Below are 27131 nucleotides of genomic sequence, written 5' to 3' on the forward strand. Positions count from 1 at the left end.
TAAAATCCTGACAAGAGTAACATGTACTTAAACCAGTCGTTCTCAAACCTTTTCTGTCATTTTAAAGAAAGAAAGATTTTACCACAGGCTATGCCGCCCTTCCTCTCGTGTCTCTGTGCCCCACTACGGGGGCACTGCCATTTGTGCGTTTGCTTACAAGGCTCCAATGAAGGCATACAGCTCATTATTTTTAACTAGCCCTGCCTATTCAAAAATCACAAATAACACGTTCACAGTTAACAGTAACAATTGTTCATTTTGACCTCACTGCAAAAGATCATGAAAATTATTCCAATTTACATGAGGATAAATTCAGTTTGGTGACCTTGAAGCAAAACAATCAAGGTCACACATATAGTATTTGTGCAATTGACAACGCATCACAAGTAATAAGGATTTAGCTTTGGTGGGTAGAAATATAATTTGTGCACGTTTGAGTTCTCATGCACACAGAAATAGGGGTTATATACGAAACCACATCAAATCCGAACAGAGTTCATGACTGCAGAAAGATAAAAAGCTCCACTTGGAGAAGATGGTGTAGAGTGATTCCCTTAGGCTTTTTTCTCAGTTAGGCAGTGATGTGCAGAGGCTTACAGGTCGACTGTGATAAATGTTCAACATTAGAGATTATAAAGCAGTCAGCTTAATGATAAGTAGTGTTTTCAGCCAAAATTACTTGGTCTATTTCCTGAGGCTCATCTTATGTATTAGCAAGCCCATGCGCTGCATAAATCAGCCATTTAATTGCTTGTTTCACATCAATCCTTTTTTCCATCAAGTGACCCGTATCACACACTGTTTGGACGTTGTTCTCAAGGAGGGTCATCACGGGTTGCTATAACATTATCCCACTAATGGTTGACCCATGTCTCATGTGGGTCAAGGACTTAGTTGAAAGGGAACTGTCACAATAGAGTCGAGTCTATGGAAGATCATTTAACACAGGGAGGATATTGTGGCTCATTGGTCAGTTTGCAAAGAACTACTAAAATAGGCCACTTTTTACTATGAAAATGTAGGTGTATTTTTGAAGTTTTTTAAAATTCACATCAGAATACACACAGCTCTGGTCTCACTCTTCACTCTTTAAAAAAACAACAAAGCATTTCCTTTTTTTTCGCTAGTTTGTTTGATTACTTATGACTTCCTTTTTAGATTTGAGATAAATCACAGAATCATAATACATGCTGAGAGATGGAGTGTCAATGGGTGTTTTGCCTGATTTGTCGTCCATCATGTCATATGAAACTGCAGTTTTGCGCCAATTGCCTAATGTTGAGTTCTTGAATTGCCCATTTGATGTGCCTGTTAGGAGCCTGCATATTATTGGAGGAAATAGGAAAATGCATAGGACTCATTAGGTTTAAATCCATGGCAGGGATCAAGGGAGGGAAGATGAGGAAAAGCGAAAGTGGAAGGGGGGGATGGAAGGGGTAGACTTTATAGTTGGCCCATGACAGGAAAAAATTATCCAAGAGGGAGAGTGAATAGAGAAGTAGACAAGCACACTCCTGGGGGGAGAGAGATGATCATGTTAAATGATAGACAGCTGCAGGGGTTGGATGAACTGAGATGATAAACGATACATAATCTGAGGCACATGAAAATCATGGGGGCCAATTGATTGACAGATACGCCAATTGGTGGCCGACAAGTGGGAAAGGCAGGCTACAAGTCATGACTAAGTCAGAGTCCATCATTCCAGTTCCTGATTTATTTGTCAGAGATAAATCTGTGTGCTCAGTATGACAGACGGAGTGGGCTGTGTGCAGCACTCAGGATAGATAGAGACCGAGCACACTTACTCTGTAATGTCCACACAGGAGTCTTGTTCATGTCTGACTGGTATAAATTAAAATGAAAAGACTTGTTTTTATTTTGAGAAGGGCAAAACTAATAATTTTCTCAGTTAAACATGAGTGTACTGCCTTTAAGACACACAAGTCATCTCGTTCAGATGTATTATGTTACAAGGTCAGACTTCTTGTGTGATTGAACACCTTTTATGTCATGTAATATTATACGCAAATGTTATCACAGCCGCTGAATATCACTAAACATTTCAAAGTAAAAGGATTGATGGAAGCACTTTAGGTCTGATGTGTTGGATAAAGCCTTTATTAACAGAGTGGCTTTAAATGTTCTTCATATTAAAATGCCTCGGCGACTCAGTGTACGAATGGATTGCTCACTTCACATTCCTGTTCTACTGGTGTCATTTTTATAAGCACTTGTTTTAAATTTATTCACTGATCATTTGCACCATTCAATTTGTAGTGTACTTATTAGTCAGTAGTAGGAGTCAGTAAAATAATGATGTTGATGACCACTTGCAATGAAAAGGTAAAGGAAATAACACCAATGCAATATACAGTAATACTGAACCATCCGATCATAACATATCCAGTAGGATTATTGCGGTAATGTTCTTTTTGTGGTTGATTTTCTGTGTTTTTGTAAAGCGAACATATTATATACTGCATTTAAGCAATGTTTTAAACACTGTATCTATCTTATTTTTACTATTCATTTGTAAAATATATTTCCTATGAATGCTTTGACATTGTTGACACTGCCAATAGGTGCAGCTAAAATATGCAAATTAATCCAGTTTTGTTTTAATGGCAATGACTTCTTGACATAATTTGTATAGCTCTTGCTCTTTTCTTTATATCTTGAAAGACACATACAATGCACTTTTGAGAGTAACACTGAGGGATATTGTTTATACTCAAGAAAAACTCCACAGAGCACCGTTGCGTTTCAATTAACTACCTCCTGTGTCTTGCATTCCTGGCTGACTGCTGGTCTCACTCTCTTCAACTGATGGTCCATGAAAGCCTTAATGTTGTATAACTGCATGGTACTGTGGCTCCATAAAGCTCTAGAGTTCAGCAGAGCGAGGCTTACTTTGCTTTAGCTGGCCTGACAAAGCCTAAAACCGCACTTAAAGACACCCAGACATCCACAACATTGGTTACCTACTGTCTTTGTCTTTAGTGTAAATTCTGAAATGAACACGTTTCCTCACAATACAGTCTCAATGCTTTCTCTTTATTGCAGATGTGCCAACTGCACAATCTTTAGCAGCTAAGCTTTAAACATGTAATTGTTACATTCTTGAATTACTTTTGTTTTAGATACATGTAAAATACATTTTAGGTATTGAATATTATAGCTAGAGTAACATATCTCCCAGTAACCCCTCATATGACACTAATCACACCAAACATGACAAAAATGCATTTTTGAATCCTGACGGGATTGAATGTCATGTGATCGTTTTAATGGGATCCTCGTGTGATCTTGTGAGAATTCATATGCAAGGTAAGTTGTAGTACAGTAGACATATTATTGTGAAATGATATTCAACCACAAACTCACATTTTCCTCCCTGCAGACGAGCAATTCATTACTATTAAGTAAATATGATTGTACGACTGTTTTTACATGATATCCTAGTGCAGTGTTTCGTCAGACAAGCACTGTTAACTGATTTAAAGACACTCAAATTCAAACAGAGTAAAATACATTTAAAAAAATGCAACGCAATATCAAACAAAACAGTGAAAAACCTCAGGCCGCTTTCAGCCAAGTGCTTAAGACACACAGTGGGACATTTTTTACTTTATCTGGAAAACCCTTGTACTAAACACTGAGCTTCTCTTGTTATTATACTGCTGGCCACTTTATGCATAATAACACAAGTAATGGGACCATTAGTAAACCTGCCTTGAGCAAAAACCTGATGTGAATGAACATAACAAACAATACAAGTATACTACTGGACCATACTAACACTTGACATACACAACGCCCAAAATAAGTAGGTCAAATAAGGTTAATGTAAGTGGTTTTAAATGAGCCAGCAGTAGGTCTAGGTTATATTTTAGTGTTATGTAATGTGTGTATTTCTACAGAGTCATTTATCTCGTTAATTTTTAACCCTTCCCCTGGAGCGGAAACAGCTGTGGTCACAGTACAAACAAAACATCCAATTCATTCATGGTCATTTATCAAGCCGGTACTGGCAGTATCATAAATCATTCACCATAAACACACTTCCTGTTTACTAACTGAATAACTTTGCTGGGTTAAAAGATTGTATGAACATCATTTGACATGCACATTAAAATGTAGAGGTCTATCTGTGGTGTCGGGACATTTAGGAGACATTAAATTTATGGCTGTATGGATGTTCGGTGAGTAACATATCAAATGGCAAACAGATAAAAGACTATTTTTTCAGTCAGTAATTGCCTCACCTTCTCCAAACATCCCTGCCAAAAGGTGAGGCATGATGGTTATCAGAGAAGACAGGAAGCTTTTCTTTCAGGTAACTTGTACTGTTTTTTTGCTCCTGGGGAAGGAGTAAATGAGCTGTGAAGGTGAAGTAAGAAAAGAAAGGGATTGACACCATTCTGACCATGGAAATGTGTACACACTAAAAAAAAAACTTACATAAGTCAGCAGCTGGGTAGTCCACACAAACATGCACACACACTCCTTACAAACAGATGGAGATTTCATTACAAACAAGCCTTGTTTAGAGCAGAAGCACATACAATCCAGACTATAGTGTGGAGGACTGGCAGCCTATTACCAACAGTAAATTATGTCAGACTGTGCCATTTGAATTGTCCTTTGACAGTCTGCTGTAGTTCCTAGATGTGATTTAAACAATCTTTTTTTGTTCTTCTTTTGGCAGAAAACAAATAACATTCTCTGCTCGCAATAATGCTGTTTGTTTTCTAAAATCCATACTCTCTTTGAATCTGAGTTTGTCTGACTGTTTTCCTATTTCCCCCCTCTATCTGCAGCTATGTAGTGCAGTCGAGGGCTGGCAGTCCCTTAGCAGGTGGAACAGCATGCTGCTCTGGGATTCTTCTCAGATGTTGCTAACCACAAATCTGTCCCTACAAGCAAGAAACAGCGAGGAAATAGATTATTCCATCATCCTGCACACAGGGATATACTGTACTGGTAGCTGCAAGCGTGCAACTACAGAGAACATAGTTTATTACAACCAAACGGATTTCTATTGCAGTGCCTCGGTGGGTCCAAGCATAAATACAAATATATGATGCAGTCCTTTTGCACATAGAAGACTAACAGTACCATGAAAGATGTGTCTGACAAGAGGACGTGATGAATAAATAGGTATATGGGTGAATGGATACAATGAATAGCATACAGACAGATAGTAGAATAGAAAGACAAATTAATAATTTAATTAATGAAGGAAAAGAAAGATTAGATAATTGGTAGATGGATGGACCAAACGTGAATGAGTGGTGGAATGGAGACACTGATGGACAGATGGTTAGAAATGTGGTTTGATGGATGAATGGATGCAGATGGGGTGAAACTGACAGAAAGATGGATAGACAGACGAATAGACGAATAGACGAATAAATGAATGAATGAATGAATGAATGGATGAACAGACGGATAGACGGACTGTTTTATCATTGGAAAGGTGAACTAAGAGATGGAAGAGTGAACTGTTAGAAGGATGCACAGATGGGTGGATGTCTGACTGAATGGAGGAGTGTATGGATGGAAAGACCTACAAACAGGTGGATGGATGGATTGATAGACAGATGGATAAACTGATGACTGAGTGACTTATTTTTGGACATATTGTTGAATGTACGGTTAATGATAGGATTAACAGAAGGTCGATGCAGTAATTCCTTTGTTTCAGTAAGAGATGAGTATCAGTACACGGGACTCATAGTCATGTTTTAAGCATCAGGGACACATTTCCACTTGTGTGTAAGACTGCTGCCCCAGGAGTGCCATTGTATCTTTACAAACCTCCTTTCTTGTCTACAGAGGCAAACACGTCATTATGCAGCTAACTAAGCTTACAGGCAGCATGAAGAACAGTCTCTGAGAATATGTGTCTCACCACGTAAAGCAAAGCGGTGTGGTGTCAAGACGAACGCACACCACATAAATGTGAGAAGACTTTCTGTACATAAAGCAACCTACCAGCTCTGAGACATGTGACATGCATTTCCATATCTGTATAAATTCAGAAGTTCCATCTCTTTGGTAATACCCACTCATGCAAAATGTAGCATTTACTTATGTTTGAATTAGGCCTATCGTGGATAGTGATTCCAATACCCAATTTGTATTTCATGCAAATACTTCCAGAATGATGTTTGCAGTGTTTCATTGTCCATGTTTAACTTCATTCAGTGATAGCAAGTGTCTATTTTGGTCTAATGCTCCACACTAACTAGTGTGATGTGGAAGCAATGTGTTTAATGGTCCATTGGAAGTGCAGATGCAGAGAGTTCACCGGCAATGCCCTCCGATTGTTTTTCGCTCTCTTTTGCTTCATGCACATGCCTACAAGCCCTGCCAGTTATCTGCCATCGCCATGACTCCTCCTGTGTCTGTGCAATGCTTATATGATCAGATAAAATAAACGTATAGAGGTAAACAACCATATTCCAGATATTATCTCAAAACTAAGAAATGTAAATACATTACACGCATTAGAGAGTTTACAGTCAAGATGAGTGCAGGTTATCAGACAGTCTTTGGTGTCCTAGATTTTATGGTACAAGGTGTGTGTGTGTGTGTGTGTGTGTGTGTGTGTGTGTGTGTGTGTGTGTGTGTGTGTGTTTCACTGGAGGAACACATACTTACTAATCCTTATCCTTATCCTAAAAGGCTTCTCTACAAAAGGAAATTGGGTAGTTTAGTGTACTATTGGCAAAACTTCAACAAAGTCACAGCTTGTTTGTTGTACAACAATATTGACTCTTGCTTTGCACTTTTCTTGTTTTAGTTTAAAGTATATCTTCAACTTTAAAAAAAGGATGTTATTACAACAACTTTCTTCTGAATGTCCCAAAGCATCGGGCCAGTTCTGGGAAGGAATCAGAAATCAAGCTGAACTTGTGTATCTCAAAACTGTCAGCTTACATGTAAGAGCTGTCCTTTGATGTGGTGCCTTACAGCTGTGACTTTATGATCTTCATAGCTGAACTAGCACTGCAATTCACTAGAAATGTATTTCTGGTACTTACACTTACACTTTGATACCTTTAAATATATTTCTTGTGAACTTCGCTATGGGAAAACTAAAAAAAACGTTTACCATGGGTAAAAACGATTTCGATGTTGTACCACTTACAAGTTTCTCGGGTCTTCTTTATTAAATAAAATAATCCTTCAAAAATGTTTGTACCTCTACAGTTACTGTTACCAGTAGTTTTCCTGTAGGCAACGAATTCAATTTAAAGACCAGAGCCAACAAAACAATTATCCTGCTAAATGGTATTGTCTGTGTAGCAAAAGCTAAAAATAATTTCTTGATACTATCTCATTCCTCTGTGCCATAGGCCTGGACTAAAATCACCCCAATGAACCACACTCTGTGACATGTTCCTAAATGAAAATGAAAATAGGTACTGCGGTTTGTGGTTAGATTTTTGACTAAATGCCATTTATACAACCTCTGGATGCCCTGAATAATTACTGGTTTGTATTTATCCCGACTGAAAATAGTTCCCACAGACTTGCTTTTTTTGCTCTTGTTTGAGTTACATTTTCTAAATATGGTTCCCAGCTGTGTAAGGCAATTACGAAAGCTTTTTTTAACAGTGAAGCTACATATTTGTGTTTTTAAAGTGTTATATCTGCAGTGGAAACCAAAAGGGTTGGGGCTGATTGCCACAGGATTTATGTTTAGAAGTCGGAAATTGGTGACATTATTTCTTATTATAACAGCGTTTTTGTTCTTGGTACCCAAGTATGTTCTGTATGCATATCCGAACAAGATGTAGATTTTTCTCTTATCATAATAATTACGTCAGAGAATGTTGAACCCTTGCCATAAACAGTAGGCCTATTTGCTGGGTTATCTACTTACCTTCTGTGTACAATAGTATTCATTTTCCCCAAAGAATAATGTGAATCACTGAACAACTTGCAAAGCTGAATGATGGTCATGACATCTCTTATCCAGGCACTGAAAACTGTGAATGACTGCAGATTTGGAATCAGTATTTCTTGCCATCATTCACTGTCACTTCCATTTCAAACTTCTACTCTGCAGTTCTGCTTACCTGCCTTCAGGCATAAAGGACCATGGCTGATTTTCTGTGTCTGCAACCCCCTTTAAGTTGAATCCTATTGCTCTAGATTGTAGAATAATGGCCAAGGCAATGTCCAGTCCTGGAGGCGGGCAAAAGTTTGAAGGCCTGTGTTGATATAAAAGTATAACTGTGGGATCCTCTACAAGATTACAGTGATCACATACACATGTAGGCGGCCTTGAGCTGCTCTGTTAAAGCTGTTATCAAGTGCAATGGGGTGTAACACCACTGCCCTTTCCATACCACAGTGTAATACTGTTTTTATGTAGGAGTTACCAATGGCCAATGCTTCATTTTCTCTCTTATAGCTTCCAGCATTTGTGTCATATCACTGACCAGCAAGTTTCTCTCACACACACACACACACACACACACACACACACACACACACACACACACACACACACACACACACACACACACACACACACACACACACACACACACACACACACACACACACACACACACACACACACACACACACACACACTCAAATAAAGGCATCACACATATATACTGAACAGCTGTCTTACAGTTTCACACTCCCTCCAGGCTTGTAGATGATGGATGTGAGCAGAATGTAACCTTATTTAAAAAGCAAATAGCATTCTGTAGATGGGAAAAGCTGGCGTTTTCACTCTCTTAACTCAAACCTTTTAATGTTTTTGAATGTGATGTCAGCATTGCTTTGAAGCCACGTTACAGAAACTGTCTAAACAAAATCTGTGGTTTTACATATTTGTGAGAAGCTCAACACTATCTTTAGTTCATCTATCTGTCAATCTACAATAAACCCCACGCTATCCTTTAATCTCTCAAACACAATTTCAATATGAGTTCGCATTTCCATAACCAAGGAAAATCAAATTAGAATGTTATGCCAAGTAGATGCAAACACATAAATGCATTAATTAGATATTTTCTGACACAGCAACATGTTGATGATATAGGACACCGTAGATGTCTCTAAAAGCTCCCATGACCTTGTTTAAAAGTGATGAAGTCCAATTGCATCAGGCTTTGAAAAAGGATACATGAATGGATTCGTCCTGAATGTGGAATTTTACATCAAATTACTTTAGCTAGCTGGCTGGCATGCTAACATTTGCCGTGTATGTTAAAGAGGACATATTTAGCTAATTTTCAGATTTGTATTTTGTGCCAAAACCTGTTTTATACTTTTCTCATACTGCCTGTGCTGCAGCACCTCTTTTAACCCTCTGTCTGAAACCAGAGCCCAGTCTGCTCTGATTGGTTAGCTGGCTATGTTTTGATTGGTAAACCACTTATAGTTGTCCTGCCTCTTAGCCTATCAGGTACAATGTGTTGGAGCGCTAGCCAATAGAAGCACAAGAGTTACACAGTGATGTCACTATGTTACGGAAGTAAACAAAGGAGTCCATGGCGTTTCAGGCAGGGGGATTGTGTGGGACTTTGGGATTGTAGCATTTGCACACCATTTGCATGCACAACACCTATATAACACACAACAGGAAAGGGAAAACCCCAAAGCATATAGGGCCTTTAGAGCAAAACAAAGGAAGTGTTAGATCCATTCTTAATGTTGCTGTTTTTTAAAGACTACCTACATGGAAAAATCCAAAGCGTGACAATCCTGCTATGACTAGTTTTGGTTTCTTAACTATCATTTAAAAATTGTTTTTCTAGGGAGGGTCTTAGCAAGCCTTACATTAATGACAGAACATAAAACAATCTTTATTCCTGAAACTGTAAATAATTCACATTTTATAGAATGTGATATTGAATAACTAGTTAAAGCATATTGGGTTTGATGATACAATTGATACTCTCCTATCCAAATTGATAGATTTAGTAGTATTCTGATTGTTTGTCTGTTATTTTAAATACAGCACATTGTAGTACAATCATGACCTCTGTGGATGTGTACCATTAGTGTATTTGCTTATTGTTGTTAATGTTAACTAACAAGCCAAGTGAGTTAATGTCACTGTACTCTCTAAAGGATTAGAGCAGTTGATTAAGGGATCCAGAGAGCAAAGATCCCATTAGAATGAATTGTTCATTAATTAGGTCTATCCGTCATTGCCATGAATGTGCTGCGGGACTGCACAGAATCTGTACTTGTTGATTCTGGTAGCTGCAGCTGTGGGGGTATCAGATTTCCCCGGAGTGTCCGTGAGACTCTGGCGGGCTGAGAAAAGAGCGAGCGTCTGGTGGCTGAGGCGCAGACAGACACGGCCTGCTGACCTTTGAGCCAGTTGCTGATTCTGCTGGTGGTGGCATGAGGGTAAATAATGGTGACGTGCCTGTCACCTCAGGGTACAACTGCTCGGAAGTGTAGGGGGAGGAAGCTGTCATAAATTCTCCAGGGGCCAGATTGGGTGGTCTGCTGCCTCAACTGAAGGGCATTTCTATTTAGTTGTAGTGGAAGCTTAATGAACTAAATGCAATGACAGGAAAAAGGGCAATTTCAACTTATCTTTCATCATTAAACATGGCTGCTGAGGCATTAGCAACAGAGTGGCTGCTCAGAGTGCATAGACCACCAGGGACCCCCAATGATTTTGGGGGTTTATTTATTTATCATAATTTAAAGCTCATGGAATCAGCATATTTTATATATTATACTGTGTCATACTAAAGGGGTCGCTCTGAACACACTGAAATATCGATATCAGCTGTCAAGCTTTATGCAGCTTTCAGCTTCACCCTCATACGTTATTGCACTAGCTTATTCTTGTCTAATTTTTGCATTATTTTATTTATCTTATTTGCACTATGCATGTTGAGTTGTTGGAGGAGCATGGGATATAACATTTTCATTGCCAACATGTACGCTGTATCTGCTGTGCATATGACCAATAAAACCTTTGAACCTTGAACCTCATGCTTAGCTTTTGCTGGTGTATGTGTGGGTCATATTGTTTTTTCAAACCTATCAGCAGCTGTTTCCAACAAATAGAATCAGTTAAACTGAATCTTTCTTATCTGACTTGCATAACCAGATGGCAGACAAAATAAGAGATACTCCCTCTATATAAAGGTATTTTTAAAACCACAAGTTTGTATATGACCACCATTGCTGATAGCAGCGGCAACATGAGACGCTGATGGAAAACTGCATCTATTGCTCGATAAGAGCTAGATGCTAGATAAATGCCTTAATCTAATTCACAAAATCAATTCAGTTATTCGTCTCCTTCCATTGGTAGAATGGCTCTGGCAGCAACATGCTACTTAGCAACTTCCGCGATCAATAGAAAATAAAAGCCTGACAAAGATATATGGTGGATGCACCATCTTAAGAATAAATGAGTTGCAGGAAAAGCCAGCATGTACCTTTTGTTAAAAGAATGCGGTCGATATGAGGGAAATATATAAGATGCTTGTGACACTATAATAGTGTTGTGGCGATTCTCGACTGCAGGCAAACAGCACAATGTTTTTCTTGTCCAAGAGGAAATAGAAAGTCGCTTTTTTCAGATTCTTATCATTGACTGAATTGGAGAATGTAATTGTTTGATTTTTTTTTTCATTCTGTAGATAAAGCTCAGACACCATTTAGCTGATTTAATCTTGATAAACCTTAACAATGAATTCCAGTTTTTAAATAGTTTGTGCAAAAAGCATGTTACAGGTGAAAAGCACACCATGAGTCAGCATCACTACTCTTTTACTAGTCAGTGGATAAATACAGTATATTACTGATGGAACAGCAGATGCCCTCACCTTGTATAGCTTACTATGATTTGTTATAATAAGGGCCAGCTGACGGATACATGAATAGAGGCAAATAAAAATCTAGTTTCAGGACATTTTCACATTTCTTGAACATAAATGGCCTACTAATAAAGGAATGCTTCTCAGGGATATATGTTGTTGAATTGGAGAAGTTACCTCTAAAATGTGTTATGTATGTTTTGCTCCTTAGGATCTTTGTTAAATCAGAGTCTCTTTTGTGCCATTTAGGGTTTACAATAGCCATTAAATGAATATACATTCTTCTATTACCTCTCAGTCATAATAGGAGTGGTTGTTGTTAGTGGCAGAGTCTGACTATTCTACTCAAAAAAAGGGATTTGACAGGAAACTGTGCATGTATTACTGTTAGTAGATTAATTTCTATTGTTTACCATCTTTCTGTTTTGCAGTTTATTGATAATTACAAACAAGCATGTCCTGCTGCTGATAGTTTACTTTAGAGGTGTTCAACTTGTGAAACAAGGATGTAATTGCAAAACAGGTTTGGACTAACAGTGATTGCCAAAATTCATCTATAAATTTGCTTTTTTTGGCAGAACATCAATTGAAAACATTTTGATGGTGTAAAAGGGCAGATTCTTGACTGACTTCTTCATCAAACAACTTGAGTTCTGTTGGCTACAATGTAAACGGATACATCAGTTTCACTTTGGTTGTATTTCTGATAAAGTAGCTGCTTAACAACAGCTTTTTTACTATCGATTCAAACGTGCTGTCACCCCCAATAACCCTGGCTATCACAACATCAACCAGGACAGAAATCTTGAAGTGTAACTCAATGTTCACACTTCAAAGTCTGTTTACAAGTCTTCCGGAGTACTACTGCGTATATGGAAAATATTTATAAAGCCTTTTGACAATTTGCAAAACTAAAATCTGTGGTTGTGGAGTCAGAAGGAAGTGAGCTTACCAGACCTCTGCCTGCTCCTTCGTTTAGAAAATGCATTTAATTAAGAGGTCATAAAATGGTCTCTAAAGGACAGTATGCCCAGCGTTTGAATGTAATATTTTTAGAATAACTCTAAATAAAGGAACAACGACATATGGCCGAGTATAATGCCCAGATGTCACCACAGAAACGTTGCCCTCCTCTTGACTTGTAGGTCACAACATGAGCATCTGTCAAGTGAATAAATGTATATGCAATTTGCTTTGTTTCGTATCATGAACCCACAAGCCCTGGTCATGTGCTCATGATCCTTAAATGACTTAAAGTCAGCACCTTGACCATTCACACAATGGAAAAATACTAAAGGCATAAACATGCCACAGATGTTCAAATGTTGAAGATTGCACTGCATGTGTCACTAGCCAAGGGTAATTTCAGAGTGGAACTGAATGAATGATGATGATTATACCATCCCGGGTCACCCCTGTGGTATTGTGAATTATTTCTGTCTTATCGTATTTTAGATTCTCCAACATCAGTCCTGTCCACAGGCTCTCCAGTAAATGGCACCGAGTTTGCTTTTTATTCAGCATGTGATGAAATGGAAGAATTAAATATTCAATTCAGTTCCCCAACTTTGCAAAGGCACTGAAATTTTCACAATTCCTCCACTGCTTATTATAAAATAGTCATTATTCCTCTTTAATAATTCAACTTCTATTCTGACATTTTTTATGCTTCTCACAAAAAGATAATGATTCACATGCTGGACACATTATTAAAATAATGCTATTCTTTTAAGCTGAGCATATAAGCATTACGGTATTGTCTGCTAATGACCATGTGGATGAAATACAACCCATTTTATTATTCTGACACTTTCATAATGTATAACTTGAATGACTGAGTGCAGAACTACATTTATTCGCGGCACATTATCCCAGTGTAACACTACTTCTTGTCTCCCACCTTTTAGATCCGGAATTCCTCAGTTTGTCTTCAATCCCAGAGGAGTTGGGGGATAACTCGGCCGGATCAAAGAATTTGAATGAATCATTCTGTAGTCTTTGGGCCTTTAGCTCCAGGGAGAGTTACAGCCTGATTGGATTTTCCACATTCAGGAGCAATCCTCCATAATGTCACTGACACCTCACTAAAGCAACACTGTCATAGTCTGTTATCTGGTTCAATATTCTCCTATTGGCACTTTCCTGTCGGTGTAGAGCAGGGGGCATGCCAGCAAAATGTGACACGCACAGGAATATTCCCCTTGTTATTTCCAGCCAGCAAGAACAGGAGAAAAAAAATGACTGACAGAAATACCAGGCAGCCTCTCTCTGCAGGGGGTCGACTGTAACAGCATTTTGTTACAGGCAGTATTACAGAGTACCATAACAAACTGTTGGATCAACAAGAACGACAGCGCTTCATCAATTATGCTCAGAGACTCAACATGCAGGCTTATTGAGTCTCATGGGAAAACTCAGTCTGTTCGCTTAGTTTGTTTGTTTGGTGATCCATATCAGCTTATAATAGAAGACTGTTGTATTTTCTTTGCAAGACTTGGAAACCTTTGACATTTTTTAAAAATTCACTTGATAAGTGAACTGCTTTTGGTAGAAAATGTACACCCTGAATTTTTGCAACTTTAAAATGACACATTGTCTACATAGATGGAATGAAATAGTCTGATTTCCCCATCTTGCATTTATTCACCCGGAAAATTCGGCAAGCCTAAAAAAGCAAATGAAAGCTCTCCTGGAGATTATTCACAGCACTCAGTCAATTGTACTTATGTTACCTTATCAGTTTCTCTCTGTTAGTTTTTCTCCCTGATCATAAAACATAATGTCTTATCCCTTTTATAAGATATAAAATAATGCTATCTCATAGGGCAAAACTTCATTATGTAGCTCCAAGACTTCAATAGTCTGATGGGATTTTTATACGTTTTTGCAAATGGCTTTACATTTCCCTGCAAACATCTAAGTTTTAATAGGGAGCTTATAACTTTTCTACACTAAAACTACTGACACTTTGCTGCTTCTCTCAAAGAAATATATAATAAAACCATGCTCATGCAGAGCAAGCATTACATTCAAAGTGCCTTATTAACTAAACAGGTGCACTACCAATTTTCATTTGTAAGACATTAAAGAAGCTTCGGTATCTCTGTTTATGCTGACCTAACGTTATTGTTAGGAACAACGGGAGGAATCCGTATAAATAAAAAAATACTTTAAGAGTGTTTTGCATCTTTCACACGACCTACTATCAGTGTCTGCAGCAGAAATTAATTGATGAGGGAGTAAGAGTGATCTGACTGTACGGGGGCTTTGCTCTCTCTTTTTGTTCCATAATGTATCCCATATTACAACATTCACACAGCAGGATATCAGAGGGATGGTAGAGTATGTAATAATGTAAAAATGTTGCAAGGCTTTTTAAATAAAAAATGGGATATCTGCCAGTCTGCAGGTTGTGATGCTGTTATTCAGATCACCACAGGCCTTTAACCTCTAATGTGCCTGACTACCCTCCTTTGTGGATCTCTAGGGACAGTGTTCGACTGAAACACATAGATTACGATTATTATTATTTTGATGTGAACATTTCTTTCAAAAACAAGTACTTTGAGGGAGCATAATTCAGTAATGACATAGTCAGAAATCTTAATAAGTTATTTTTTTTTAAATGTCTTTGAGGTGTGATTGAGGTTTGATAGCCATGTATATGTTTTTAGATGATGGGCTTATGTGGGGCATGCTTTAAACAGGGGCATAATGATATGGGAGGCAGATTGGTCCAACAAAAAAAGAGAAATCTTGTAGCTCAAAAGTCCTAGCAGCTAGTTAACAACCGGGAGCTTAGCCCTTATTCACATGGTTAACCTTCATTAAAGAATTCTTCAGGGCCAAGCGGATGTTACTTGCCGTACCCGCAGGCTGAGTGCTTGAACCACAATGTTTATTTATTTACTTCCATTTCTTTTTTTTAATACTGTGAATTATGATGAAACTTGTGAACACTTTGGAGTTGTTTAGGGCCCAGTTGGTGTTGATTAATGAAAGTCAAAGAGAGAGCAATTACTAACTACCTTTTCTGATGAGTCATTTGTATGGTCTTTTCTTTTTCGAATAAATAATATGCAATGAGTTCTTGATTACTTTAATTAAATTCTTTAAAGTAATAAAGTAATCAAAGCACACATATTCTCACATTCACAACCCACATTTCTTTATTCTTTATTTAACACATTTATATTAAAACAGTTTCTTTTTTATTGTTAGGCCCAGTTTCAACTTGCTGACTTCTTTCTGGCATTTTTCAGTCCCATGACAGCATAAGGACCAGCCTCATGAAATGAGCACAATTTCTTAAAGTGATAACCTCCACTGTGCAAGAAAAATGAGAGAATTACACTTTTCAATCCCAACAGGATTAGATTGCAGCTGTGCACCTAGAAAAGGCAATAGCTTGACACTGCGGCTTTACTTTCTGCCTCTCCATTTCAGATGTCAGGGTGACCGATGGTTTATTTGAGCATGCATGAAACTGCCAGCTTTCTTTTTTTATAAACCAGACTTTTAAATACATATATTCTTAAGATTATATCGCAGTATCACAATTATGTCAAGATTTGGTAGATGCATTCATTGGGCGACACACTTGTCCACAAGAATTGTTTTACATATCGGGGCTTGTGCTCCTCTGTTGAACTCTTTTGAGGCTTCTTTGTTCTCCTGACAGTGCGGCTCTTGGACTCTGGGAAACTGCCACTGCACAGAACAGCCTGTTCCCAGGTGCAGTCATATCAAGGCTTGCACAGGACAGCGATGTTTGAACACCCTAATCCTCAGCCTTCATTCTTCACAAACTTCAATAGCTGCCGCTGTTGCCACTTCGCCCACAACAACTGCCTCTGTAATGTTTTGCACACAAACCCAAAGAAGGCCCGGGCTGCAAGGAACATTCGTTAGACCTTCAAAGGCGAGCCGAACCTGCTTGATGATAAAACACTGTTTTGACCCATCTCTTTGAAGAGTGTTACAATACACGAACTGTACCAAAAGCCTGAGCACACAGGCGCTGTACAAACACTCTCATTCACACTCACACATACTTGCACACACAGGGGCATACATACAAAATGACACAGGGAAAAGATGGATATCAGGAGCGAGTTCAGTCCATTTCACAGCAACCTTCAGATCAATCCAAAAGCGAAAGGGCAGGGTTCTCGCCCCATCAGAATAACAGAGTCTGTTGACCTTTTTAAATGAGTGAAAGATACGCTAAGGTAAAGTAAACAGTGGTTTGTTTGCAGCATCATGGCAAGCTGTATTGATCCCCGTTCTCGGAAAAGGCCATGCACTTGAAGGGTGATTGTTATTAGATAAGCAAAAAACAGGCCGTGAACTTTTCAGTTTTTCGAACGGCAGGGGCAGACAATGACATTTAATTGTAATAGCTTAGTATTATTTCAGCGCTGGATGTTCATATTCATTTAATGCACATTGTTGTGTTATTTACGGCTCTTTAGCTTGCAATTTTGGCCCAGACATCTGTGCTGAATCAGCAGTAGAGTTGTGTGCGTCAGGTCATTAGCTAACGAGGGTCAGTGTAATGTCTGCTAAATAGCTATTAACTGAGAGAAGAGAAGGCAGCCAGAAAAGGGATAAAAGTAGTCTCAGCAATCTCCAAGAGGTGCATTTAATGTAACTCTGTAGATCAGGATCTCAAACACAAGTGAATCCACATAACATTAACAAAGCTGCTAGATTAGATGTAATTCTATATGGATCCAAAAATGAATAGCTCATTTAACTCCTTTCATGGTGATTATGACAATTATTGATTCAACAAGAGCGTATTAAGGGTGTGTTTGATTGTGGGTTTGGTATGACTGTAAGGTGTCTCTTACCTGGTGATCGTTGCTTTCTTTTCCATCTTTTCAAATTTACATTTTTAGTGTTCAACTGCCAAGATGACGGCAAACAAATCCAATTCAACTCCAGACTGAAAAACAGCTGTTCATAAAGTATTTTGTAATATGAAAGGCGTAATATCCCTATTTTCCTCATGGTGTAAACATGAGGCTTTTTCTGATAATCGATGAGAACACCTGTCCCTCTAAACTGGATATAAACATAACCTGGATTCATGTTATAAGACTAAGTTTAACGTTTAATCCCAACACCCCTGTCTAATGTCACCTTCAGTTATGATCATGAGTTACACCTGTCCCCACAGGGCTAATTCAGTTAAAAAAGCCACACTATGTTAAAAATAAGCAGCTCTAAGGACTCTTTGTTATGCAGATGAGCTGAAGTATCTATAATCTGATGACCGACTTTGCTGCTTTGTGCAACTGCCTAAACTTCTACATCCAAATAAACGTAATACTATGGCAGCATTACCCGTTCCAAGTTATTTTTATGCCAACAAATCAAAATCTTCACAATTGTATTGCTCCAAAGGAGACAGTTCTATTCTGCAACAAGTGTCAAAATGTCAGCAAGTATTGTGTGATGTCGTTCTTTGAGGGGCGAAGGATGGAAACTGATTTATTAAAAATAATCCTGAGCACTGTGAGCAGGCACATTTTATATCTAATTGAATGACAGACAGAGAAGAAAGGGCTTTCACTCATAAACCGAATGACGAGCTCCCAGGGAGACGGGAAAGTCGATGAAAATGGAATGAGTTATTCTTTCAAGGTCTTTTTATATATTTTTAAATGTGTACGTATGCAATAATGATTTAGACAAAATGTGACATGATAATGACCCTCTGCTACACAGTTTGGCTGTTTGTGCCTGTCTCTCATCGCTCATCTCTTAGTGCTGTTGTGAGTTTGCCAGTCTAAGAAAGAAAGAAGCCCATCAAACATTGATGAATACCACTCTTCACCTGCTGCTCCACTGATTTGCATCTCTGTCCTGGCATTGATTTCCAGCTCTGGGTCTTGCAGAGGACACTTTGATGCACAATTTCTCTGCAATTACAGTTGCTATCTAAGAGCCACTTCATCAATGTAAAGTGTTAAATATTTAAAAACACATATGCACACACACAGTGGAACATATTGCCTATGCTGTTAGGGCCACCAGCGCAGCCCTCTCTGAACATGTCCTGAGGGTAAATTATTTTCCAACTAAGCACTTTTCCAGCTGGGAGTCTATGAGGAGATGAGACAGGGCTGATGCTCATCTCACAATGTCAGTTTCACACACATAATGCACCATGAGAATACGTCTTTCATGTTCTATGCAAGTAACTCTAAGGAGCAAAAAGGAAACATGAAATTACATATATTTTTATTTTCTTGCCTCAACTTCCCCAAATCACGACATTAAGCTATGATAACATCCAGAACTAGATTTCATAAAGTTTCCAGCTATCGAGTGAGTGCCCTGATTCACTTTTATATCTTCACTTAACCCTTTTGAATAATAAAGGAAGCTAAAGATGGCCTCTAGAAGTACACATTCTATGGAATAGTTCATGGCATTAAAATTGTCCACAGTCCATACCTCCATGCTGGTTACAGTTGCTAAGGTATGATTGGACGGTAGCTGCTTGGGGGAGGGGTTTAGTGAATGGTGTTTTGGCGTAACTGCGATCCATAGTTTTGGGTTTCTTGTGGCACAGAACTTGTGATTTACAGTCTTAAGGAACAAGACAGCTGCAATTACAAACAAGTGTAATTTGTACCTGCTGTGTAAAAGGATACCGTCTGAGCGCGGTGGCCTTTCAGTTTGCCGCACATCCGATTACACAAAATATTGTCTGCAGGCAAGGAGGAAGTTCACATCTTCTGCTGTGACTGTGCCAAGGACACATTATTCCAGCACTTAGTCACACAAATGTTCTCTGTTTTGTACACAAGATGGATAGAGAAAGGGAACAAGGAAAACTTTGGTCCTTTTTGGTCCTTTTATTCACTCCCTGAAGAGATATGACCCCAAGATCTGAGGATTAGGAAGCAGCTTGAAGGCCTCTGGGCATTCCCTAAGCTATCTAAATCGGAACCGCGATATGGCTCCTATTAGATAAACAAATGTGTGTGTGCAAATACATAATACATGACTGCCAGAGCACTATGATTGGCTTGTTTTATATAAAGAATGCGATTGAAAGCGAGGCAGTGTCTTGTGGAGCCTGAGTAAATGCACTGTAAAGGACTTAATGGTTTCATTTTATTTGTACTTTTCTGTTTCTTAAGCACCAGTTTGTTCAAGGGGAAGTGTGGGCTGGGTGACAGTGAAAGGCAACATCATCCTCAGGGCTTCAAAGCACTCCCAATCCTCTGTATCACTGTCTTAAAGCTCTAAGCTGCAAATGAACATTCAGCATTGGGTGTCTGCCGTTCTGAGTGGCTTGTCAACATTTGAAACTGTCCTTGTAAAACGTTTAGACTTGGACATATGTTTCTTGCTGATATATACAAATTCACGACTTTTATAGCTATGGGAAATTATCTGTTCTCCCAGGGTGGGAGATGAGTAGTGTGTGTCAACATGAAGTGGAGCCGCATCGTTTTAATGTGCAACAACAAGAGAATGGAGGTTTCTCTACAAACACGAGCCTCCATTACAAGGCTTTACTAATCCATCCATGCAAATCCATGTCCAAAATGCGCCTTTTGTGTATAATCCCGACACAATTTCTGTGGGATTAGGATTTAGTAAGGACAAAAATGGCTGCTGAAATACAGTACATCAAAAATATCAGTCAGTATTATGTTCAATTTGTTGTGTATCCCCCCAGTGCATTCACATATTACATCACATCAAAGAGCTGGTCTCTCACAAGAAAAAAGCTGAAGGAGGGAGGTGTGCTTTAGGAGGCCGGCTTATGTATGACAATAATGTACACAAAACCAGAGCATCAGTGCAGTCACACAAGCAGATACAATGCATTTATCCTTAATCATAACAACATATTCTACTTCAGTTAAGCTTTCTGCTTGCATTGACATTGTCCTGCATATGGTCAGCATGATATGTTTAGCTGTCTCTTGGAGATATTATCTCCTCAAGCCACCATCTCTACCAGCCAGTCAATCAGCACTCCAGAGTCTCTAGGGAAGACAGTATGAAATGTGACATGACAAGAAATGAGATTTTTTAAAAAGTGTTTCAATGCCTCTGATCTACACGAGTAAACAAGAACAATTCACCCCTACAACGTCACGCTATTTAGAAATCAAAACGAGGCTTGGTAGGTAAACAAGATTTTGACAGCTGATGATGACAAACGCTTGTGAACGATGGATAGAAACCTTTGGATACAGATTCAGTTTGCCCCCCAATAACAGCAGCCACACTCACATTTTCAGCAGACGAAAAGGCACCAGAATGATTTGACAGTTTTTGAAAATACACTAATTCACATTTTGGTTGAGAGTCAGATGTGAAAATCAATACCACACTTTTGCACAAACGTGGTATCAATCTTTTCATCCAACTCACACTTATTGCACATTCCCAAGAAGAGTTTGCCATGTGGGCAAATACTTGTTATCCCTCACCATCTGCTTCCAATAAACATATTTTGTTAGATAGAGCAAGGGTGGGCATTTCCCTCTCTCCCGTCTTTATGCTAAGCTAACAAGCTGCAGTTTCATATTTAGCAAACATACATAAGAGCGTGGTATCAATCTTCCCATCAAAAAATCATCAATAAAGTGAATATGCATAGTTCCTAAAATGTAAAAAAAAATCTGTTTAATATAAATACGAGGAAAAGTGCATATAACTGGTGGAGTGACATAGTGTACTGTTCAGTAGTAAGCAGTTTAGAATTATGTCAAACGGTATAGTAAAAATACAGTGAAGAAAATGCAACACCATAAAATATTCAACAGATAAAATGTTCATTATTGCCCTCTCTTTATAGGGTGACTAGAAGAACTTTTTCTCTACGCTTATAAGGTTCATCGTTTGTTTACAGCACATTTCTAAATGCACTTCTGCAATCCCCCTGGGCATGGCCATCTTATTTAGCTTATGAATCAGTTAAAAACAAGCTTTGAAATGCAACCCAATTTGAGTCAAATGTAGAGTTCATAAGCAAAAAGGGGGTTATTGATTTCCCAAAGGACACAATGCAGGTTTTCATGATAACCTTGCATGCAGAAGGAAGTGCACTAATCCATTTCACACATTTCATTTTTCCCTGGCATATTCTCCTAAAGTAACACCACCAAATAAATAATGCAGTAATGTTAACTCTCCAAACCGGTTGCTCCAGATATAGCACAGTGTATTCTTGTGTCATTTTTGTTTTAGGTTATTACGAAAGCTTTTACAACCAAGGGGCTTTGCTTAGATAATCTCCTGCTTTGCTTGAGGCTGCGTGAAGACTCATTTTCAGAGCACAGCAGTTTGTCTCCAGCTTCAGGGGCAATGCCAATTGTTTATTACCTGTACATTTCTTGTTATTTAAGAAAAAAATCCCCTCATTTAAATAGTGTCAGGTACATAGTGTGACTAAACAATTTCTTAAGCTGAAAATATCCGTTCTTAGGATAGTTCTCTCTTTGGCCCCGAGACTAATCTTAAACAGTGGCACCAGCTCTGTGAGGGTCAGTGTCTTTGCTTGAGGACACTATACCAGGGTGGATATTGAATTATTCTAATCTCTTGTACAGTTAAGCTTTGCCTCAGGATTCAGATCCTACACAGATTGGTGGTAGAAACAGATACCACAGTGCTCAATAGCTGCAGACGCACGACAAATCATCTGTATCTTTCCTGATCTCTCTCCAGTTTCAAGTTCCAGGGGAACCTACAGCTTAAGACATTAGTCACAGGGGAAAGGAGAAGTCACTCACTCAGCATGCCGGTCCATGCCTGTTCCTAACATCTCTCAACAACACAAGGACAATCCGTAGCAGATTAGTATGATTTTAAGAGGACATTTAGCCTGTCGTGTGATACATGAGACAACATATTCAGCATACTGTCATAATGAGGCTTTGAGACTCAAGACGGCAGTTTCTTTTACACCTATATGGCACAGAAAACATAAAAGAGGAGTTAAGCTATCACACAGTGACTTAAATATTAATGTCCAACAAAATGCCTCCAGTATTTTATTCCTCATTCCCTATGTCTTTGAGTATATGTGTAATTATCTCTGTTAATGCATTATTATTAAGGAACCAGAGGAGTTCCTAGTGCAAACACTACCCCCCCCCCCCCCCCCCCTTCCAAACATGTAGGGTATATAAGGCACTTAGACCTGACCCCCAGCAGCCAGGACTGCAAACACTTGGTGAGATCAAAGCAGTGGAACCAGCCCTGGGCATCACCTGACCTGAATTCAATTAAAGTTTTACAGGCAGATCAGAGGGAGGGAGAGAGAAGAAAAAATCAGTTTCAGATATCTAACATTGTCTAGGACAAAAGTGGGAGCAAGATAGAGGGGAGTCCGAGAGAGATGAAACATTACACACTTGCACTCTTACACACAATCTCAATCTTCCTCTCCCACTGTGCTTCCTTCTCTTTCTGTCTTTTATACACATACACATGCACACACACACCAAACCCATAGGTCTAGTTCGTTTACTCAGCCTGTGGGCAAATGTGACTTTAATGAGCCGGTGCTGAATGGACATTAGGCAGAGATTCTCACGCTGGACCGCTGGCTCCAACAGCCCCTCTCGGCTCTGGCATTTTTGGCAGCCACTTCACAGCACCATGTCGGGTTCAGTTGTTAACCACATGTTCGAGGAGCTTATGCTTCTCTTAGTGCATGCACTGATCATTATTACAGCTATGGTGCTTTCTTAAAGGGCACAAGTACACAATCCCTAAACAGAATAAATTGAGAAAAGCCATTAAAAAAAAATGCTGTGAGGTTTGATGCTTTTATTTTGGAGAGAATAAACACACCTAAACTGCAGGCAACATACTGAGCCATGCATGCCAGGAATGAGAGAGGCATGATGTCAGAGCTGAAGGTGTTAGATCATGGATGCCTTCAAGGAGATCTGATACGCCTTCGAACTTTGTAGATTTTTAAATGAATTTCAAATGCTTTGGTATGGAAAATACCAATAGAAATTAGCCTGTAACCAAATGTGTTTTTATTGCTGTTTCTACATGAAATGTTATTTGCCGAAGGATATAATATTCACACTTCACCTTTTAATTAATTCATTATAAGTGGGATTTATCTGCATAACACATAATCCAATAAGCAGGAAGTATAAAAACCTAATGGCTGATAATCAAAGACATCACTTTCCTCATCAGTTGTTAATGTGACTTCCTGTCTCTCCGCCTCCTCGGTAGCTCCGTCACTTTCCGACAGAACTGAAGGCAAGAAAATCTCGATTTTGCCATTAACTAATGTGGTCTTCTTTGTGCACTCCTATCAGGTTTACGACATTTCCGATATCACCTGAAGGCAGCAACAGCATGAATCTCCACCTGAACCGTTGTATAGGAGAGGAGCGAGGCGAAGTCTACAGTTCAACTGTATCAAACCACCAAGTGAAATGGCTGTGATCGGATTGGAACAGAAAGCTCCGAAAACTGTGAGGGACTGAAGAGGAATAAAGTGACGGATTCTCACAAACAGAAACACCACTCATCTGAGAGATGCTCGCAAAAAATTATTCAGTAAAAACAGCCAGGATCTATGTGAAGTGAAGTTTGGAGCGTCGGTCAGGCAGCTGGTCTGGTGAGTAGCATTAATACAATTATATAGTTGGGTTCGTCATTTAAGCAGGTTAAAAAGACTCTTCAAACTTTTGGTTCAACTCGAAGCATATGTTTGAGAGGCGTCGAGGAAGACTGATTTCTTCGTTCTGACTTGTGCCAAAGAACCAACTGCACAAATACGCACGCTTTGCGCACCTGCACTCACACACCTACACATACACAGGCAGGAGCAGTACAAGTTGACAAGTTGTCTAGCTGCATGCTGCACAGGGTTGTGCAGGCGAGCCAGCTGGATCACTGCAGTCCGGGCAAGCGCAGTGAGACAGCGCCATCAATCGCATAGCAGCCACACTCCTGAGTGCCTGTGGAGGGAATGTAGTGCAGTTGTATGTCTGGGTAGCAGTCAGGACGGATGTGTGGGGAGAAGGGGGGTTGGTGGGATCAGCGCCTTCATGGCGAATGTTCCCCCACTATCAGTCACACTGCTATAATGCCAAAACACAGACCCTGGGACGCACTGCTGGACACTACATCTGCAGGCGATTAAAAGACAAGGACATCAGTAAGAATAATGAGAAGCAGATAATCTCCAGAATAGATGTTAAAAGACTTATATTGCAAACACACGCCCGAAGAACTTTGTGCCTTTGTTTTATTAGCCTATTTGTCATCATCAGGGATGCCCTAAACTGTGATTTTATTCGCAAAATACAGTTTATCCACCTCTTTTATGCTAAATTATGATGTGAATTCACTATGCATTTTGCTGCACAGAGAGCATACATTATTGTTTAATTGACAGTGTCTTTATTTTGTGTTTACTTTCACCAGCTGTTGGTCATACTGAACTCACCTCTCTTTAATTTGTTACAAAAGAGCCTCGTAAGGGCACATAAGTGGTTTGAGCTGCAGCTGAAGAGGTGAATATTGGATTAACGTTAGTCCCATTTGAGCAGGATGGGGTTAAGCCCTTTGTAATACTTTTTTAGGATACTCCATGGGCATTGACCTTACCTGAAGAGGACTTGTTTTTGGTCATTTTTTAATTCATTGTCATGTTAAGGAAAGATGAAGTAAATACATGAAATTGGCCTTAAAGTTATAGGCTATGTATTTTATGTCACACCGAGTCACACATATCTTAATTACATTTGATAAATGATCAATTTGAGCAAAAATATTTACATAATTAAAGCTGTATATTTTCAAATCAATTTATAATTAAGATCTGCACAAATGGAAAGATGGGGTTTCAAAGTGTTAGTAAAATATTTCAGTAAAAGGGTTAAAGAACAGGTTATATTGGGGCCATTTAGTCAAAGTGGTGGTTTGGAGATTAAGAAGACTCTAATTTAGTTGGGCACATAATATTTTTGACTAAAATTATAATGTCAGCTACGGTTAATCAAAGTGTGCTACCCTGGTTTTGGGTTCAGAGAGGAAAAGGTTTTATCCTGCTGCCAGCGGGTAAGTAGATCCGGACGTGCGCAGCGCGGAGAGATACCGGGCAGCTCCAGAGAGGGAGGGAGAGAAAGGGAAGCGGTGAAGGGAAAGAGAGCGGCTGCTGCTGGTGGTGGATGGAGTAACGGAGAGGAGACAAGTCCACGTATTACCATGCCGAGATTTGGACTACATAAACTACCTGCAAAACCTCCAAACATATGAGATTAATAATAGAAGAGGTACGTGAATCGTTGTTATTAAACGCGGTGGTTCTTTGGCTCGTTTAGCGTTTATCTTCGCTAATTGTGCAACGAGTACAAAAAGTTGAGATCGGTTGGGTCTGCTATTGTGAGCTGCGGGCTGTGAGAGAAACCAGCCACTTCTACTTTCTCTGCCTCTTCGGGGGAAGTTTAGTCTCAGAAAAACTATTGGTATTGCGTTGTTTGTCATTACACCAGGGTTCTGACGTTGGTTATTCACCCGAAATGTACTTTTGGTTATGTTATACGTTGTGTTTGAAAAGTATTGTTTTTTCCCAAGCAAATCTCGCTCAGCGCATGCACGGCTACCATCGTTTCATGAATTGAATGGCTTTAGTTGGGGGATGGGGCTGGACATGTCTGCAGACACCTAACTTATATTTCTTGAAAGATTAATTCTTTTTTTAATGGAAACACTTCATTGGTTAAAGGTTGCAAAGAACGGGATTGAAGTTGAATCGTTTTGTCTACGTTATTTGTGAAACTAGAAGTTTTAGATTTAACGTTAGTTAGATTTACAATGGGAGCAGATGGTTCTTTTGTACCTGCACGCGATAGTTTAAAATTTAAGGTATTCTTGGTTAAGACTCTGTCAGTTATTAACCCGGCATAAAGCATCAATAACTAAACCCAGTGCGGGTCATTTTGACACGCCAAAAGTAAATAATATAGGTTAGGTTTTACACACAGCACTCCTGCGCAGACATGGCAACGTCTTGCTTTTATTTGTCTTTGTACGGACTCCCACGCAGCCGAGACGGTGTAAAGCGGCTGTAAACGAATGAATCTGCAATTTTAAAGCAGTCTCAAAGCCATTTCTTCTGAGTTTCTTTCAGTGATTATAGCTTGATGAGATATAAGAGCACCCTTGTATTTGATTTACCACGGCAGGGTTTCTAATTTCTCTTTACTGCCAGAAAAGCCCAGTTTCCTTATAAGTTATTATAGTTGCTGCTGTTTGTGTAAATTAGATTTTTCAAATCCTTCC

General features: G+C 39.1%; 1 protein-coding gene and 1 long non-coding RNA gene across 2 annotated transcripts in view; both read left to right on the forward strand.

Annotated features, from left to right (window-relative positions):
- The window catches only part of LOC134864315 (uncharacterized), a 42179-nt gene extending 26947 nt beyond the window's left edge, over positions 1-15232 (forward strand). Inside the window, exon 2 of the long non-coding RNA XR_010165819.1 lies at positions 13736-15232. This is a non-coding gene — a long non-coding RNA (uncharacterized LOC134864315). The remainder of the gene's footprint in view (positions 1-13735) is intronic.
- Positions 15233-25994: 10762 nt separating this feature from the next.
- Positions 25995-27131, forward strand: part of fat1a (FAT atypical cadherin 1a) — a 67426-nt gene continuing 66289 nt past the window's right edge. The window contains 1 exon segment of the mRNA XM_063883733.1: positions 25995-26122. The gene's annotated coding sequence lies outside the window, so the exon portion shown is untranslated.

Source organism: Eleginops maclovinus, chromosome 5 (genome assembly GCF_036324505.1).
Source record: "Eleginops maclovinus isolate JMC-PN-2008 ecotype Puerto Natales chromosome 5, JC_Emac_rtc_rv5, whole genome shotgun sequence".
Lineage (NCBI taxonomy): Eukaryota > Metazoa > Chordata > Actinopteri > Perciformes > Eleginopidae > Eleginops > Eleginops maclovinus.